Below are 17,358 nucleotides of genomic sequence, written 5' to 3' on the forward strand. Positions count from 1 at the left end.
GGCCTTTCAAGCTGCATGAAGAGTCAGTCCTGCTTCCAGTCTATCACTCGACTCACTAATTCTTGATGTTTCCCCCCCTCCCCACCTTTGACTGATAAATTTTCATTATTGGTTTTGCGTGAACGTCTTCAGGGTTCCACTCTGCCTGACCCCTGTGGTCACTTAGTGATTACATGCGCCAGCTGAGGTAATTTATTCACTTTGTTTTGGTGTGAACATGTCCCATGGGGCTTGTAACTGCTATAATCACTTGACCCTAGTGACTGTTAAATGCTTTAAACACAGTTATTTTAAATTTATAATTGTTTTCATTAAAAATCCCTTATAGTAACTTAACTGACCTTGCTGTCAACATGGCATTATATGCAGGGGAAAGAAATGAAAATATTATGATGCAAATAATATAGTAGCCATCAGAGAGATGTGGCAAATCATTAGCTCACCCTGCACATTCTCACTTGGAGTCCGGCAAGAAAGATGAAAGGGAAGAGGACATAATTACAGCACTGTCTCTGAAATTCAATACGGCCATTTCTGCACACAGGCCAGGCCACCAGCCTGGGGAGTGAAAGTGGAGTGGAGTCCCAGGTGCTGGGGCAGAAGGGCCCCACATTAGGCCCATCATGAATGTGGAGACCGCCCTTCTCCCACCCTGGTGGATTCATGGGTTTTTAATTAGCATTTTTCTATTTCTTATTTTGAAATAATTTCAGGTCTCAGGAAAGTTGCAAGAATAATACATTGAACTTCTGTATGCCCTTGGCACAGGTTATTCTCCAGTTGCTAATATTTTGTAACATTTTCTTTACCATTTTCTATTTTTTTTTTCTGAAGCATTTGAGAGTAAGTTGCACACATTTACCCTAAATACTTCAATGTTTCTTCCCTAAGAATACAGAGACTCGTTTATGTTAACTCACCACAATTATCAAAACCAAGAACTATAAATCAATACAATTATATTTTCTACAGATCATCTTTAAATTTTGCCATTCATTTTGCTAATAATGCTATAAGCAAATTTGCTATCTATGAATTTTTTTTCTCTGTCCTATCCTAGAATCCAATCCAGCATCATACATTGCAATGAGTTTCAAAAATCCAAATCCAACTAAATCAAAATAGCTTCCCTACCTTAAGGAGGGAGGGGTTATAATGGACTCTTGGTCTTAGGTAATTAGTATTTTTACTTATATTTCTAAATAATTTTTAACCTTTATTTATTTATTTTTTATATGGTGCAGAGGATCGAACCCAGGGCCTCACATGTGCTCGACTGCTGAGTCACAACCCCAGCCCTAAATAATTTTTTTATATGTATTTTTTTTAGTTGTAGTTGGACACAATACCTTTATTTTGCTTTTATGTGGTGCTGAGGATCAAACCCAGTGCCCCACACATGCCAAGCAAGCACTCTACCACTGAGCCTCAGCTCCAGCCCCTAAATAATTTTTTAACTTATATTTCTGAATAAATAGTTATAAGAATCACTATATATTAAATGCCAAGGTACTGTGCTAGGTGGGTGTTTTTTAAATGCACTTGTTATTTCATTTAGCCTCCTCCTCCTCCCAGCAAATATACAAGGAAGTAGGTCTTGATCTATAGTGCTGGATCCTGCAGTCCTTAGAGGGCTGACCACACCTGGGGTCACGTGGCTCTAAGTGCAGTGTCTGTGCTCCCAGTCCAGAGCTCTTCCATGGCAGATGGGAAGGGTGGCACACTAGGATCTCAGGGACTAGGGGCCAATGGAGGGGACTGATGTTATGTATTTGTTTTGTTTCTAATTCTTATATTGTATTGTCAAAGATGAAGAATACATTTACCCTAGAGAGTTACCTAATACATTTTCGGGGATCCCAAAGATATGGCCTGAGTATCTTAATTCATTTTAAAATTTAGTGAAATTAGTAACACCATGTCAAATAAGTACAGTTTATTTGATGAAAGGTTTTTGGACTGCAGACCAGCGTGTGCTAAAAAACAAAATCCTAAATGCTGTGATAACATGTCTGTGGTACTGGAAACTTGGATGCTCTAGGTCCTGTGTGTGTTTCTGGCCTGGCTGAGTGAGTCCCTGTGGAAATCTGAAGGCACCTTCCAAAGTTTGGAACCAAATAGTTCCTGCAAAGACAGATGATTTATAGGCATTCATAGTTTAGCCAAAATAGAGGAAATTCAGTTCAGAACACATAATCACATTCCTCTGCTTTTGTTCATTCCTCTTTTTTTTTTTCCTTTCTTTTCTTTCTATTTTATTACTTGGGGGAAAGGAGTGGGGATAATTTTGCATTTTCATTTTAAATACATTAGTATTTTCCTAATACATTACTCCTGGTCAGGGCAGCTGCTTATCCATGAGGTGCTTCAGTACAAAGTGTGACGAGGTATTCTCTGCAGGCGGAGGGTACGTACTAGGTGAATGACAGGCAGATGTACTCACCCCACTGGCTGCTCCTCTTGTGTAGACAACAACCTTCACAACCGTACACTACAGCCTTCAGGGGTTTTTTGATGTGTCTCCAAATGAGCATTCTTTTATTTTTTTCACTTTTAATCACTTATCTTTGGTCAATGTTCTTATGCTAGTATTTGTTTCTAACACCTTGTGACCTTTTGATATTGTATTATATGTCATTTTCACATGCAGTATTTGGAAACACGGGCTATTTAGGTCATTTGATTTTAGTATTTGTAACAACCTATAAAATATATAATTATAAAAGAAATTATTATGTTCCTTAATCAAAATGTCCCTTCTAATTTTGGAAATTAGAGTGTTTTTTTTTAATGTTCCAGAAAAGAAGTACATCAGAGGAGAAAAAAAAAATGACTATTAATTTTAGTTACATTGTCTGCATTTCCTAGTTTTTTTTTCCACATCTGGAATTTGTTTTAAAATTGCATTTGGTACATCCAAAATGAATAATTAAGCAGCTAACTATCACATGCATTATTGATCTACCAGATTTAGATGTTGTTATAATAAGTTTTGTGGGCATTATGAAATTGAAGCAAACTCTTTATTTCCCACTATTTTAAAAACATTCTGCTCAAAATTCACAAGTAGGAAGGGAACAGCTCTTATTTTTTTTCCTCCTGATTTCTGGGTAAAGTTGTGCAATTAAACTGTGCTGTCTCTGTTCTCGCTTGTCCTCTGCTTTATCCGTTTCTCCTTTGTTTGGAAATAAGGTCAGTAGGTAAAATTTCTTTTTATTTTGAGCAGACTATACTTGGCTCTGAGGACAGCAAAATATACAACCTCGGGTTTTTGATTCCTCTGTAAAATGTCAAGAACGACAGTGTTCTAATTCTTGACTTTCTTACTCTAAATAAATTATACTACTCAATTATTTAAGAATCAGTGCCCACCAAGCCCTGTGGAATTATATCCCTTTGTTCCTTCAATTTGAAATCTATAGCCAATCGAGATCATATAATAATTGTTTCAGTGGTGGCTAGGGTGGTGGTAGTTTTACCAATAATAAGAATAGTACCAATAGCAATGCTCGATTAGTTAGCTGTAATTTATGAGTCGTTGTGGACTTGGGAAACCAAGTTGCTATTTTAATATTTTCGTGGTATGTTCTTCATGGGATAAATTCATAACTTGGAAAGTAACCTCGAAGCCTAAAAGTTTCTGATATATGATTTAAAAAGGTGAGCCCTTAAACTTGTTCATTTAGTACTGTAATCATTCCCCTATAGAAACAGGTAGAAAATGAAGCTACAAGTATGACTTTTGTTCAGTAGCTATAGCTTTAGCTCCTGGAGGTTTTGTTCTTTGAAAAGTCTGGGGGTGGGTGTTGGTGTAAAGGCCTGCCTTCTATATTCATGGGAGTGAATAAGCAGCACCTATTCGAGTTAAAGCCTACTTCCCCAAGGACCAAAAACTGCTTAATTAATCAAAAGTGTCAACAAAAGCAGTAAAGCATATAAATAGTAGCCACCTAGCTTAATGGTTTTACCTTGAAGCCTCCAGAGGTTTAGCTTTGGCCTGCCTTCCTGGGTAGCGCCCGGGCCTTTCCTTTGAGCATGGACACACTGATTAGGGATCAGCACTGCCTTTCTGGTCCAAATCCCACATGGATTTTCTCACCTTTGTTTGAAAGTTATCCTATTTATCACGTTTCCATTTTGGCTTGCATACTATTGGTGAGTAGGAATATAAGATCCTTGTGGGACAATCTGGGTACAGAATCCTTCGAGGTTTTTAAGGACTACGCGATTGTATTAGATGTTTATGCTAAAAAGTACAGTGGCACGAACAGGTTAGGGATCATCACAGATGGCTCTGGGGCAACCTGCTAGGGACAGCCTCTGAGTTATTAGTCTGTACCCTTCAGGCAGCAGAGTGTGTGTGCCTCAGAGAGATTGAAGACTCAGTAAAGCAGCGTGGAGAATATCAGAAAGAACTCGAACAGAAACGTGTGTGGGTTCTTGTACTGTTCTGTAACTCCCCTTGCGGTACTCTCTTTGAGAAATTCTCAGACAAGTTTTTACCCTTAATGTATGATCTATTTGCTTGCCTGGGAAATGGTTGGATTTTTTGTTTGTTTGTTTGTTTAAATCTAGATTCAGTTCTGCAATGATGAGCGTGGATTTGTTGTTCATGGTCAGTATACAGGGCCATGAGTCTCCTTTTTATTATAAAGAAGCCAAAATGTACCACAGGGTGAGATTCCACAGTGGAAGGCATCAGGGAGGAGCTTACATCTCGAGAAGCTGTGGTAGCTTTTAGTAATAGTTGGTTCATGGTTTTACCAAGGCAGGTGTGGAAATTCCCCATCAGGTAACAAGAGGGGGAAGGATCAAGAAACTTGTCAAGGATGGTTTTGCCATCCTTTCTGATTCCTTTTTATTGGGGCTGTTGAGGGGGAGAGGGGATTGAAGTCTGGGACTGTCCATGCTCACAGATCAAGGCCTTTCCCTTCTCATTAATATCCTGCTCCAGGGCCCAGGAATGAAGCACACAAAACAAGACAGCCATACTCCTGTGGGGTTACTAGCACTTCTAGACTTGGCAAATTTGGAATTTCTGGCATAGCTGCTTCATCAAATATACAGTGTACAGTGTTGTTTACATCCACCTTTAAAAGTGAACAAAGCTCCTTAGTACTGCCGGGTTTTTAAAAATTCCTTCTACCATGTGTGTATGTTTGAATCTATCTTTTTAGAAAATTTGTGTTTGTGGTATTAGGAAAATAGGCCCAGTGTTCATAATACTGTTTTTGTATGCCCTGGTGTAAAATATAGGATACACACCAACTAACAATAGCCATAAAAATGAAATCTTGCATAGAGCGGTGCCCTGCCTTCCCAGTCAGCAGGAACAATGCTTTTGGGGTTGAAGACAAGCTTTCTCACTGGGGAGGTGCGTGTGTGTGGGGTAAGGAGGGGTGGCAACAGCTCAAGAAGTGGGAGGGGAAAGCACAGCAAATTTTAGTGTAATGCATAATGTTGAAAGAAATTTTATCCCATCATAAAGATTAGCAGGCTGTGTAATTCAATTTAAAATTGGTCGGCGTGTCCTGACTATTATAAAGCCTTTCTCTCTCTTTTTTTCTTTTTTATCATCATTCCATTATTTTATATCGTACACCAATAGAGAATGGAGCACACAGCCAAACCATACAAAGTCTCTTCCCATATTTCCACCCCTTGGAGAAATTGTTGGGAAATGTAAGAGATTATCTTAAAATGAGTTAAGAAAATGCTTGCTCAATTGAATGCCTCGTTGTTTTCTCCCCACCCACCCCCACCCCCCTTTTTTTAAAACGTAAAATGAATTTCTTCTGAGCAAGCAGCCACTGAGAGTGAAATTCTTTTAAAAGCATTTGCTGGACACAGGGCTTGGTTCTCAAAATTCCAGCGTTAGCACTTATCTACAGTATCATGGGCATTACTGTGCCATTGAAAACCAAAACGCAGTAGCTTATGTTAATGCAAGACTGACAGACCCACATCTGATGGCAATTACCCATACTGGGGGGTTAATAAATGTTCTTAGAATTACTGTCTTTATTTTCTTTATTACAAGAAAAATGGGCAGCTTCCTAAGCCGTGCCTCCTGCTTCTTGCTACCAGCCTTGGTGACTTGCTAATTAACTGTTTTGGTTCCAGTGCTTCTTGGGCTCTGCTCAGTTTAATATTCATGTTAGGGAAATGCTAAACCCTTTGGCCAAACTAATAGGAAAAAAATTAAATGAAATTCAGCATTTATCCAAGTGCCCTTTTTAAACATTCAAGACTTGAAGAGCTCCTGAAATAATAATAACGAGCCTTGGATGCACCAGAAGAGTGTTTGGAAAATGAACACACACTATTTTGTTTTTCTTCTAGGAGGAAAATATCTTAATTTTTATTCGTGTTCTGAGAGGGTTTCAATGCACGTATGGCAGAGAGAGGTGGTCACATTTGCCAACTCTGATCAATTTTGAAAGTGGCTCTCTGATGCACTTTGTAAAGAAGAAACCTCATGCACATCTAGACTCGGTGGGAAACATGTTATGATTGATAAGCAACGTTGCCAGGCTGTGGAAGCGGGTGTGGTTATTCATATGCCCTGTGTTTACTATTCCCGGTTTGATGTCATTCATCTTTGGTCCTATTCATGCTCTCTGACTGTGTTGGACAGAAAATTGTCATAGTGAAATCGTATGCCTGTTTTAACTCTTTCGGGTCACATCCAGACTTTCCAGTTTCTTTATTAGAAGGTTCTTGAAATAACTGTGACCTTGGCTTGGTGGGATTTTTTTCAAGTTTTCTTCACCTTGTAGGCTGTCCTGAATCTGTTACAGGAGGTCTCCAAATGTCTGTGAAGCAAGATGGGGCTTATGTATCAATAAAACTGTCAGGAAGACAAGAAAATATGTCTTTTCATATCCTATAGGAGGAAGCAAATTGAACTTTGGTGTGTGATCCTAAATCCATAGAGATTTAAGGTCATATAGCCACTCAGATGGAAGTTAACTTTTGAAGCTTTTCGAATTCCTGTTTAGACAGGAATTAATAGATCAGAAGAAACTAGGCAATTCAGTTTATCCTATTATATTCCTCAAATCTTGGGTAGCTCAGTTTTCTCCAGCTCTCAGTTTCTATTTCCTGAACTTCATGCTTCTCTCAATCTTGGATTCCCGGAACCTAGCTCAGTTCTATTGAATTGGATTCTCTATTGATGAGTCTTAACAATTGCAGCTTTGATGGCCTGGGAGCAGCCAGTTCACTGCCACCTTCTTGCTTTTCATCCTGTGGTCCTCTGAGTTTCGCAATACAATCTGCAAACTCTGACTATCCTCAGTCAGGCCCCTCTCTTCTACTCTCTGTTCATCCTGACCTCTGTGGACTTCACTTACTTTGTCTGTAAAAGGGGATGATAGTTTTTACCTTATAGGGTTGTAGACATTCAGTTAGTTCATGTACACAGTTCTTTACCATATACAGTGCCTGTCAGAAGGTGTCATAGACGTTGGTTCCAAAACTCATAATTGCTATCCTCATTTTGTTCACAAGGACTCTGAGTATTCTTGGGGTGGCAAAATCAACTCAGGATCTCTTACCACAATTTTATAATGAAGAATAGAAGATAGACAAAGAGATTGGTTTGTTTGAAACACGAATTGAGCTTGTGGAATTGTAAACTAGTGAGTTGAATCAGTTAGGAGCCCTTTGGCTGCAACAAATGAAATGGCTCAAGCAACAAAGGATTTATTCTCATATATATATGAGATGTATATATAAATGTATGCATATTTATGTATACATAAAAATCTGGTAGTAAAGCATTTTTCAGAATCAGAAATAATATTAGGAACTGGGGTTCTTTCATTATTCCTTCCCCCTATCCGTGTGTATTAATCTTGTCCCAAAGGTTGGAGAGTGTCTACATCAAAGTTCCAGGTAGAGCATGATGCTATGACAATATTTGGTGGAAAAAGAGGGCCCTTCCCTCCAGCACGTCTCTTTGTGTAGGTAATGACCGTTTCCTGGAAGCCCTTCAGCTTGCCTCCTCGTCCAGTACTGGATGCCACAAATTCCTTAAACCAACAGCTGGAAAGGAGTTGACTTAGACTAATTGAGATCCACCGGCTTGGATTGAAGAACAATCCACCTTTCTTGAGCACCTAGCTTTCCTGGGGAAGGTGACCTAAGAACAAAACCGAGGTTCTTCTGTGGAGGGGGACTGGGGTAGGATTGGAGTAGCTCCTTACCAGCGTCTGTCTGCTTTATGAATCCTGTAATAAAATGTCTTTGGAGGACACCTTGAAGACAGCAGCCTGCCCTCTTCCTAAAATGAAGCCCATTTTGTGTGACTTTCTGTAATTCAGGGAGCAACCCTGTGGCATGGCTGGCCAGTGACTAGGACAGCCATGGACAACAATTTAAAATATCATGCTTGTTACCTATTTTCGTCTTGGAAGTGTTTGCTCTTTTCCTTTTCCTTTTCTTTCTCTTTTTTTTCCCCTCTTTTCTATTTTTTTGTTTCTGCTCTTGCTCATGCCATGGAGCAGCCGCCAGACTTCTTCCTTTAGACAGGAGGAGAGGTTTTGAGCCCTTGTGTCTTTTCCAGCAGAAACGATGCCAAGGGGGAGATTAAAGATTCTGTTATGTGGTCAGATTCCAAAGGTCTGAGAGGCTGAGCCCATCGCTGTCCATTGTGTCTGATGGGTGTCCGTTGGGAGCAGCTTGGCCTTCTGCGCTTACCCATCTGCAGTTGGCACATTGAGATTCCTGAGGCTGACATCCAAATTAATTAGCTGGTTGTCACCATCAATTGGTCATCAGGAGATGTCAAGACACTTGGTGGAAAGCTGAACCCACCAAAACAGAGAAGCGAGAATCTCAGTGACATGCACAGAGGTAAAGCCTTGGCCATCAATCAATCAATCAATCAATCAATCCCCAAATCAGCCCAGTTCTATTATAGGTGGGTAGGTGGGTAGATTCCTTCTACTTCCAGACTTGAATAAAAGTAGGGCAAAAAGGCTCCTGTCCCCTCCTGGTTAGGGTAATATTGGCCTCTGAGATCTTATTTAATTGTTAGAAGATTCAAAGAAAAGGTAGAAGTGCAGAAAGAGAATTGTTTTATTTTTTCCTTAAGTTCATGGCTCATTTAGACCCAGAGAATCTGAATTCCCCAAATGGAGACTGGAATCTGATTAGAAAACAAAACAACAACACAACCCAGAAAACTCCCTATATAATTCAGAAGACCAATAAGTTTGGGAGCAATTAGCCTAGAGTGACTATCTCAGGCCTTATAATAATTATAGAGTTTGTACAATTCAACTTCTAGGGCAGTGGTATTTCTCAACTGTATTCCAAGGGCCCTGAGGGGCTAGGAATAGGTAATGCAGGGCAGAAATCTATACTTTTTAAATTTTTTTTCTCTAATTTGAACTTCTTTATGAACTTTTCTTTGAATGTGGTGTTCCCTGTAAACTGCCCTCCCCCTTTACCCCACCTAACAAACAAAATGGATCTGCCTCTGGACCGAGACATAGGATCTTCCTGTATGTCATCACCCATGCCATCTTTAGCATGTTGGGAGAAGAATCCCATCAAGGCCTGAATGTCTGAGCTTTTGTGAACAGAATATGGAAAGTCAGCTGTAGCTGAGTAGAATGACCATGTGTGTGTGTGTGTGGGGGGGGCTTTGGAACCAAAGGGCAGAGCCCTAGTCATGAGGACATCCTCTCCCCTAGGGCACTTGGGGGCCAGATGCCAGTTGGCACAGTCCCCACGTGACATTCTGTTACTGCCTGTGTGATATTCCCTCAGTTAATCCTGACAAACCTGAAGGGAGAACCCCCCAAATTAGGGAAAACTTTGTTTGTAGTTAGCTTTGTTGAACGGCTCCACTCCATGCCACCCCTAGGCAACAACAACAGTAATGACTCAGGGCTTACACATGGTCTGCCCCATCTTGTACAATTTACTTCCTCTTGGTTGCTTCCTTATTATGCTTTTCTTACTAGGGCAGAAAATTGAATAAACACATTTAGAAAGATTTTTGAACACAAGAATAGATTAAAATTTTTTAAAAAATAATAAAATTGACCATAGCAGATTGCTATAGATGATTTTTTTAAATGAAAAAAATTGAGATTTTTCAAAGAACCATATGCTTGACACCTGTTATGAATCTCTCCAGTGTGTGCATGTGTATGCTTCTTGCCTCACTGTGTTATGTTACACATAATGAGGAAAGTCTTTTTCTGACATATCTATTGATTATTGATAAAGGAGTGGGCAGGCAGAAAATGTTGACAGATATCCCTCAAAGACACCTCCTTGGTTGCCATATTTATCCTGTGTGACTGTCTTTCACAGAATCTGCTAATCCCCATTCTCCCTAGCACCTACCATAATCTGAGTTATGTTAATAGGTATTTACTTCTTTATTGACTGTGGGTGCCAGCTCAGTATAAGCCCCGTAAAGGTGGGTACCATTTGCCGTTTTGTGCTTCATTAGTCTCAGCCCCCACCAAACATTCTGCCTGTCAAAATGCTAGGAACCTAAGGAATTTATGAAAGGAAAGTGGTTTTTATTTTTATTTTTTAGAAAGATCTTTTGTTTTAGAAAGACATGATCATTCCATGGGCATTCTAGAACCCTGTTTCATTATCAAATCTCATTCTGACTTTTGAGAGGGTCAGAAATTTAATGAGGTTTAATGGGATCTTGGAGGATTTCTGTTCCACAAACCTGCTGCATTAGAAAATTTAGGTTGAGACCTGACTTTGCAATATCCTTGAAATGATACAAATGGAAATCAAAGTCAGGGAAAAGAGAGTGAAATCACAAAGTGGGTGAATCTGAGAACATGGAGTTGAAAGTGAAATGTCACATGACAGATTGAAAAAGTAAGGACAGTTTAACCCAAAGAATTGAAATCTGGCCAGACCTTCCCGGTAAGGGATCAACTTTACAATCTTTGGATGGATTTAAATAGAAGTGTTTGGAATTCTTGTTTCTAGAGAATTATATGAAACTCTGCAATAATAACCTTCTCTTCTTATTAGTGTATCTAATCTACAGTTTCCGGAAAAAAACACTCCAAAGGAATTCAATTTTAAAAAAAATAAATAAAAGTAGCCTTTTTACAAAGAAACTTGGCCTCCATTTCCAGCATTTAATAGTCAATGATCTTGGCTTCAGCTCCTACTCTGAAGAGAATAATCCTAGTGAAAAATGAAAGCTGGTTATTTCAGAGACACATAGAAATGAAATACTGTGGTTCAGACGAACCTATGTATTATGAGATATCAGTCTGAAAAATCTTTTGCTCCAAATCTCGAGGAACTATCTAGGTATTTGAAATGAAGAAGGGATGCCATACTGTCTTAAGCAAATGCAGCCCCTTAGCTATGCATAGGAAAATAAATAAGGGGCTGGGGATGTGGCTCAAGTGGTAGCATGCTCACCTAGCTTGCGTGAGGCACTGGGTTCGATTCTCAACACCACATAAAAATAAAATAAAGATATTGTGTCCGTCTAGAACTAAAAAATGAATATTTTAAAAAAAGAAAAATAAGTAAGGAAATTTAGGATATTGGCCTGATGGAAGATTTTTTTCTATTAAAGAGTGCCTTAGTAATAGTATCAGAAACAGAAGAAATATTTGGAAGAACAGTGGCTGAATCCAGAGAGGACATTTCTCTCACCTTAACTTACTCTTTTATTTAAGCTCACAGTTAAGATAACTAGTAGATGCCTTCCACAAGTGAAATGAAAGAAAATCTCTTAAACCAGACGAGTAAAGGTTTAAAAAGAATAGAAGAGAGTTTCTCAAGAATGAAACCTTAGCAATCTTTAGTGTCTGTGAGATATAAAGAAATGAATGACTAAATGTCCTGGGTGTTAACTGGAAGACTCTTTCAGGTAGTGGTAGAAGGGTTTTAGAAATCAGAGTTCATGGGTATACCGGGTTCAGAAGAGCCTCTCAGTTTCTCTGAACTAAAATTTTCTGATCTGTAAAGCAAAGCACATAAATTATCTCTGACTCAGAACCTGACCATGTCACCCTGTGATATGGTGGAACAGAGAGGATTGGTTTGTGATCTCAGGCATTCTGTGTTGTACCCCAGCCACTGGGTGACCTTAGAGGAGTTGTGTGTCCTCGCTTGGTCTCAGCTTCCCATTCTATAGAAGGAATGACTGTGAACTCTGAGGACTCTGCTAGGTAGGAATTTCAGTAAGCCTGGAATTAGAGGATAAGAGGTCAGGAGCACCCTACTGCCCCTTGATTTTTCTGTTGGAAGCAAAAGGAAAGAGCTGGCCCTGCACATAAATTAGCATGGATTCTTTGATCTGACCCAGTGACTTGGGGGCCTGAGAAGATGCACACACATGTCCTGTCTGGGCCTGGGCAGTAGGCTCATTTATGAAGAGGGGCCTCTACAAAGCCAGCTGTCAAAACAGCAATGATTTGCCCGAGAGGCCTAGGGATGAAAACTAACAGATGAAGGGATACAACCAGGAAGAAATACAAGCACCTTTTTTTGCATAATGAATGACCATTCCATTAACTGCATCTATTGATTCCAAATCCTAGTAACAAAGACTGGAAAAAAATCTTTAAGTGAGTAATGTTAAACATGCAGCAATAATTTCCTTCTCTTTTGAAATGGTGGTGCATTATTATTTGTGTGATAATGCATTCATTTATTTGTTCACTTATTCAACAACCTTGAATCCTTATTATGAGAAGGCTAATCTCTTTGGCCCCTATGCCTTTCCCAGAAAAATAGTCCTCCCCATGACAGGTTTTTAAAGTCAGATTTAGTTTCTTAATAGCAAATGAATGGTATAATTCAGGATATATGTAATTGATGACATCTTGGAATTTGATCTATAACACTTTCAGGCCATGTTGAACGCAGAATTTGGGTACAAGTTACTCATATCCACATGATTCTCATCTGGGATAGAATTATTTCTTTATTCATTCATTTGCTAAATAATTATTGAAGCCTGCTTGGAATACAAAAGTGAATGTATTCTGAACCCTCCCAAGATCCATAGTTAAGTGGGAGAGAAAGAGCTATGTAGACAAATTCTCACTGTATGAACTGTAAGCACTTGGCAAAGCTCAGTGTTCAGGGTGTGGGTGAAGGAGCAACTGGCTGGGGCTGGGTCTCAAAGAATTCTGCACATCACACCAGCAAGGTTAGCCATTTTATGTATAAATTATTTATTTTTCCTGTAGGCAATGCTGGAGAACCTGGGAGGATTTTAAAGTTAAAGTGCGTGAGAATTTGAAGTGTGTGGAGAGAGTACATATGACCAGATTTGTATTTTTTGAATATTTTTTTAGTTGTAATTGAACACAATATCTCTGTTTTATTTATTTATGTGGTGCTGAGAATCGAACCCAGGGCCTCTCACGTGCAAGGTGAGTGCTCTACCGCTGAGCCACAACCCCAGCCCCCAGATTTGTATTTTGATAGATGGTTTCAGTTTTAATGTAGGAAGCAGTAGGTCAAAGACTGCCTTCTAGAAAGGTGGGTTAGCTCACCAGACTGTCATAACAAAATACCAGACTGGGTGGCTTAAACAACAGATATTTCTTTTCTCAAGTTGTAGAGGATAGAAGTCCAAGATCAAGGCAGGTTGGTTTTTCCTGAGGCTTCTCGCCTGGGCTTTGCATATGGGCTGCCTTCTTCCTGTGTCCTCACGTGGCCTTTCCTCTGTGCATGTGATTCCCTGGTGTCTGTAGGTCCATATTTCTTTTTATAAGGCACTGGAATAGGGCCCACCCTCATGGCCTCATTTTAGCTTAATCACCTCTTTAATGGTCCTATCTCTAACTTTAGGCACATTATGAAGTACTGAGGGCAGGCCTCTTAATAGGAATTTCTTTTCTTTTCTTTTTTTCTTTTTCTTTTTCTTTTTTCTTTCTTTCTTTCTTTCTTTTTTTTTTTTTGCAGAGGGACACAGTCATCACAGAAGTGGACAAAAAGATTGGGGGAAACCCATGCCTTGGCAGTGGGTATAGATATGTACAATGAGGGACAGAAGTTGACATGTTTTGTAATAAACAATTTAAGGCAAAGGTAGAATGCATACACCTGACCCAAATGCCCAGGAACAGGGAGCTTACAGTACCATGGTACAGTACCATGGCAACCTCTGCTTTTTTTTTTTTTTTTTCCTTCATTTTACTGTTTACTGGGAACAGCAGAAACTGTTCTTCAACTGTGTTCTGATTACCTGGATTCCTTAAAATATTTCATTGAATTATTTAAATGAGAGCTTTAAAGAATACCATTTGCCTTATGCATCCTACTAAAAGAAAACATGAATTTAGGAAGACATAGTAGACATTCTTCTCCTGAGCTGTAGGTAACTTTAAGATGCTGGAGGCTAGGTGTCTAGAAAATGGAAAGCTGTAGGCAAGGAAGGGAAAATGTGGACAGTGACATAGATCTCCTGCTCCACTTCCTGGATCCCTGGGCCCCAAGAATTAAGATTTCCTTTCAAAAGTTCTTTCTGCCTAAAGAATTATATTATGTTCTCTGTACTCTTCATCCCAGAGGGGAGGATGTGGCCTGAAGTCACAAGCTATGACCAAGGAGAGTGTTGGAACTGGTGTTCCCATGGCACCAAATCTTAACTGAAGGAACTACACCATCTCACGCCTTGTAAGAAGTTTTCTTGGTGGCTCTGATTTAAGTGGAGTTTTTATTAATGGAAGTTGTTCCCAGTTCAGGGGTGAGGAAAAGCAAAAAAATGAAAACAGAAATAAATGTGGTCTCCATTCTCCCTGTCTCATCATTGTCACTATTGATCAAAATAACCTTCCCTGTAAGATTTCTTTATAAACTTCATCCTTGAAATGCTTCATTAAAATTTTGAGGTATAAAATAAGAAAAGTCAATTTCATTGGATCCTAAATTTTACTCTATACAGCTTCCTGTCCAGAGTGCAAATTATTAAAATTGACAGAGGACGTGTGTGCAAGGTAATATCTCCCTTCGTAGGCACTTTTCTAAATTTCAAGATAGTCTGTAAGAGTGGATTAGATTATACAGTGAGTGGGGACTCTGAAAAGAAAATAGAATTGTGTATTGATGCCTTCAGAAATATTATTTGATGGCAATAAAATATTCCCTGAAATTCCCTTCAGAGGGGAGAAAATGGAGTTTGTTTGCAGTAATTGCATTTTCTAGCATTTGCTCTCACACTTTCCAATATAAGCCAATTGGAACCTGTGATTTGGTTTTGCTTATTGGCAAAAGTACCATGTAAATTGATCTGTGATGCATTTAAAGAAGATGCTTTGAAAGTTTGGAAATTGAGATGGCTTTTTCTTATTAGATTTCAAGAGTATTAGGGTTCATTTCTATATTTTAGTCTAATGTAATATTAGCCAAATATGTTCTTTTTCAATTTAGTTTTAATCAAGTTCTAGAAGACCATTTTCATCTGGCCCCAGTGGTGCTGTTAAGGCAGAGATTTTATTTCCACTGTCAACCCTGCAGTCTGCTTTCTGCAGCCCAGCCCCTCAGAGTCACTGCATGCTGAAATCCTACATTCATCTGCCCAAACATTATTTCAGCACGCAAAAATAATAGTAATTATTACAAAAAAAGATTTTTTAAAATTCCTATTTGCAAGGTTAAGGAGGGGGAAATCCAAAAAGCCTCTAAAATTGTTATTTCTTTTAAAAGATGTGGCCTTTATACCTTGTGTTATTTTTATTTAATTTGATCTTCACCATACTTAATGGTGCAAAATGCAAACCCATAGGATTTGCATTTGTTCCTCTAATTATTCAGTGGAATAATTGCCACTTATTTTATAATTATTGCTGGAAGGAACACCTCTCAAGTTGCTTTTTAAAGGCTTTGTGGGGGATTAACCCAATGCATTATATTTTTTTTCAGCTCACCATAGACTTTGTCAGTCAATACTTCTAATTTATTAAAGATATTTACTGAATACTTTCTTAAGGTGATAGGAAAAAAATAGGAGATGGTCCTTTTTATCCTGAATGAAGTTGCAATGAGAAACAAGAACAAAATAAAAATAATCATCATCGTCCTTTGTGTGTCAGATATTGTATTAGGTCCTTTCCTGCCTGACTTAATTTTCGTATCTACTTTGTAAGGCAGATTGTCCAGTTAGTCTACTTTTTTTTTTATTTCTGTTGGATAATATGAAGGTTAAATAGTATATTTTGAATTTGAGTCTCAGAGGAAATAAACAACAGGACTAGAAACTAGATCCTGACAAAAATCCTATGCCCTTTCCATTATATATTCAAACATTTCTGTAAGTTTGGGTGCTGTAAACATGTACCCAGATGATCAAGATGAGACCCGACAATGTCTTTACCAGTTTTTCTTGGGGCTGTCTGGTGAAACCCTCGTTTGGATTCAGTTTTCTGAAGTTGGAGGAAGTAGATTGGATAGTCTTTAAGAGATAGCCTGTTCAGAACAAATTTGTTGTACATGGTATACGTCTTTTCACAACAAGCCAAGGTTCTCATGTATAAGGAAAAGGTTGGGTAAAATAAACAGTGGAAGAGTCTACCTTATGATTCAGTTGTGTAGACAGATGGCTGTGATGAGTCTAATTGAAGTTGACCTTCAGTGGACAGTTACCACCACAGCTGCCCATTTAGAACACGCCCTGTTGGTCTGGGTGGCAATAGAGACACTCTATTGGGAAACAAGGAGGATATTTTCATCCTTTTTTACTAAGTTGTGGTTGCCTTTGCATACATATAATGTGACTATGAAGGAATGTGTGTGCATGCATGTAAGTCATAATAAGTTATGTTGGAATAAGGTTACGGCCGAGACAGGAATGCATACAAACAAGGAGCTGCTAGGTGACATTCAGATCTCTGAGCTGTTTTCATGGTCCCTAACAATGTGGTCCTACCAGCTTCTCCCTCATGGTTTGCACTTCTTAGCTGTGTTACCTGACATCAGTGCAGAATACTGGTGACCACTTAGGTCCAGAGGGAGTCTGCCTTCCTGGGGGGAAGAGGAGTGCGCTCTTATCTCCTTTGTGCAGATTAAGACTTATAACATTTCTGGTGTCTTGGGATTCTTTTTATGGAGGAGGCTGAAGAAGAGGAGGGAGCCTTTCAGCTGTGGTTTCTTACGCTCAACCTAATTCCTCCAGGGGACCGTCAGGCTTCCGCTGAGCATTCCTTACATTCTCCTGGGTTTCTGGCTCAGCCTTGACATTATTGTAATATAGTTTTCTGTGTTTAATATTTCTTAGACTTGGTTTTCCATTGCAAGCATGGAAGAAACCCTAATGCATGAGTTTCAGAGGAGAAGGTAGCAGTCTGAACCTGCCGTGTGGCTCCATCAGCAAGTGTGAGTATTAACGTGAGA

General features: G+C 39.1%; 1 protein-coding gene across 9 annotated transcripts in view; it reads left to right on the forward strand.

The window, feature by feature from the left end:
* The window catches only part of Mpped2 (metallophosphoesterase domain containing 2), a 172,211-nt gene that overhangs the window by 59,975 nt on the left and 94,878 nt on the right, over positions 1-17,358 (forward strand). For 2 of the 9 annotated variants that reach the window (XM_078046302.1, XM_040284575.2), the window contains exon 2: positions 17,243-17,340. The exons of the other annotated variants lie outside the window; for them this stretch is intronic. The gene's annotated coding sequence lies outside the window, so the exon portion shown is untranslated. The remainder of the gene's footprint in view (positions 1-17,242; positions 17,341-17,358) is intronic. 9 annotated transcript variants of the gene reach the window in all.

The sequence above is a fragment of the Ictidomys tridecemlineatus genome, chromosome 4 (genome assembly GCF_052094955.1).
Source record: "Ictidomys tridecemlineatus isolate mIctTri1 chromosome 4, mIctTri1.hap1, whole genome shotgun sequence".
In the NCBI taxonomy this organism is placed as follows: Eukaryota; Metazoa; Chordata; class Mammalia; order Rodentia; family Sciuridae; genus Ictidomys; species Ictidomys tridecemlineatus.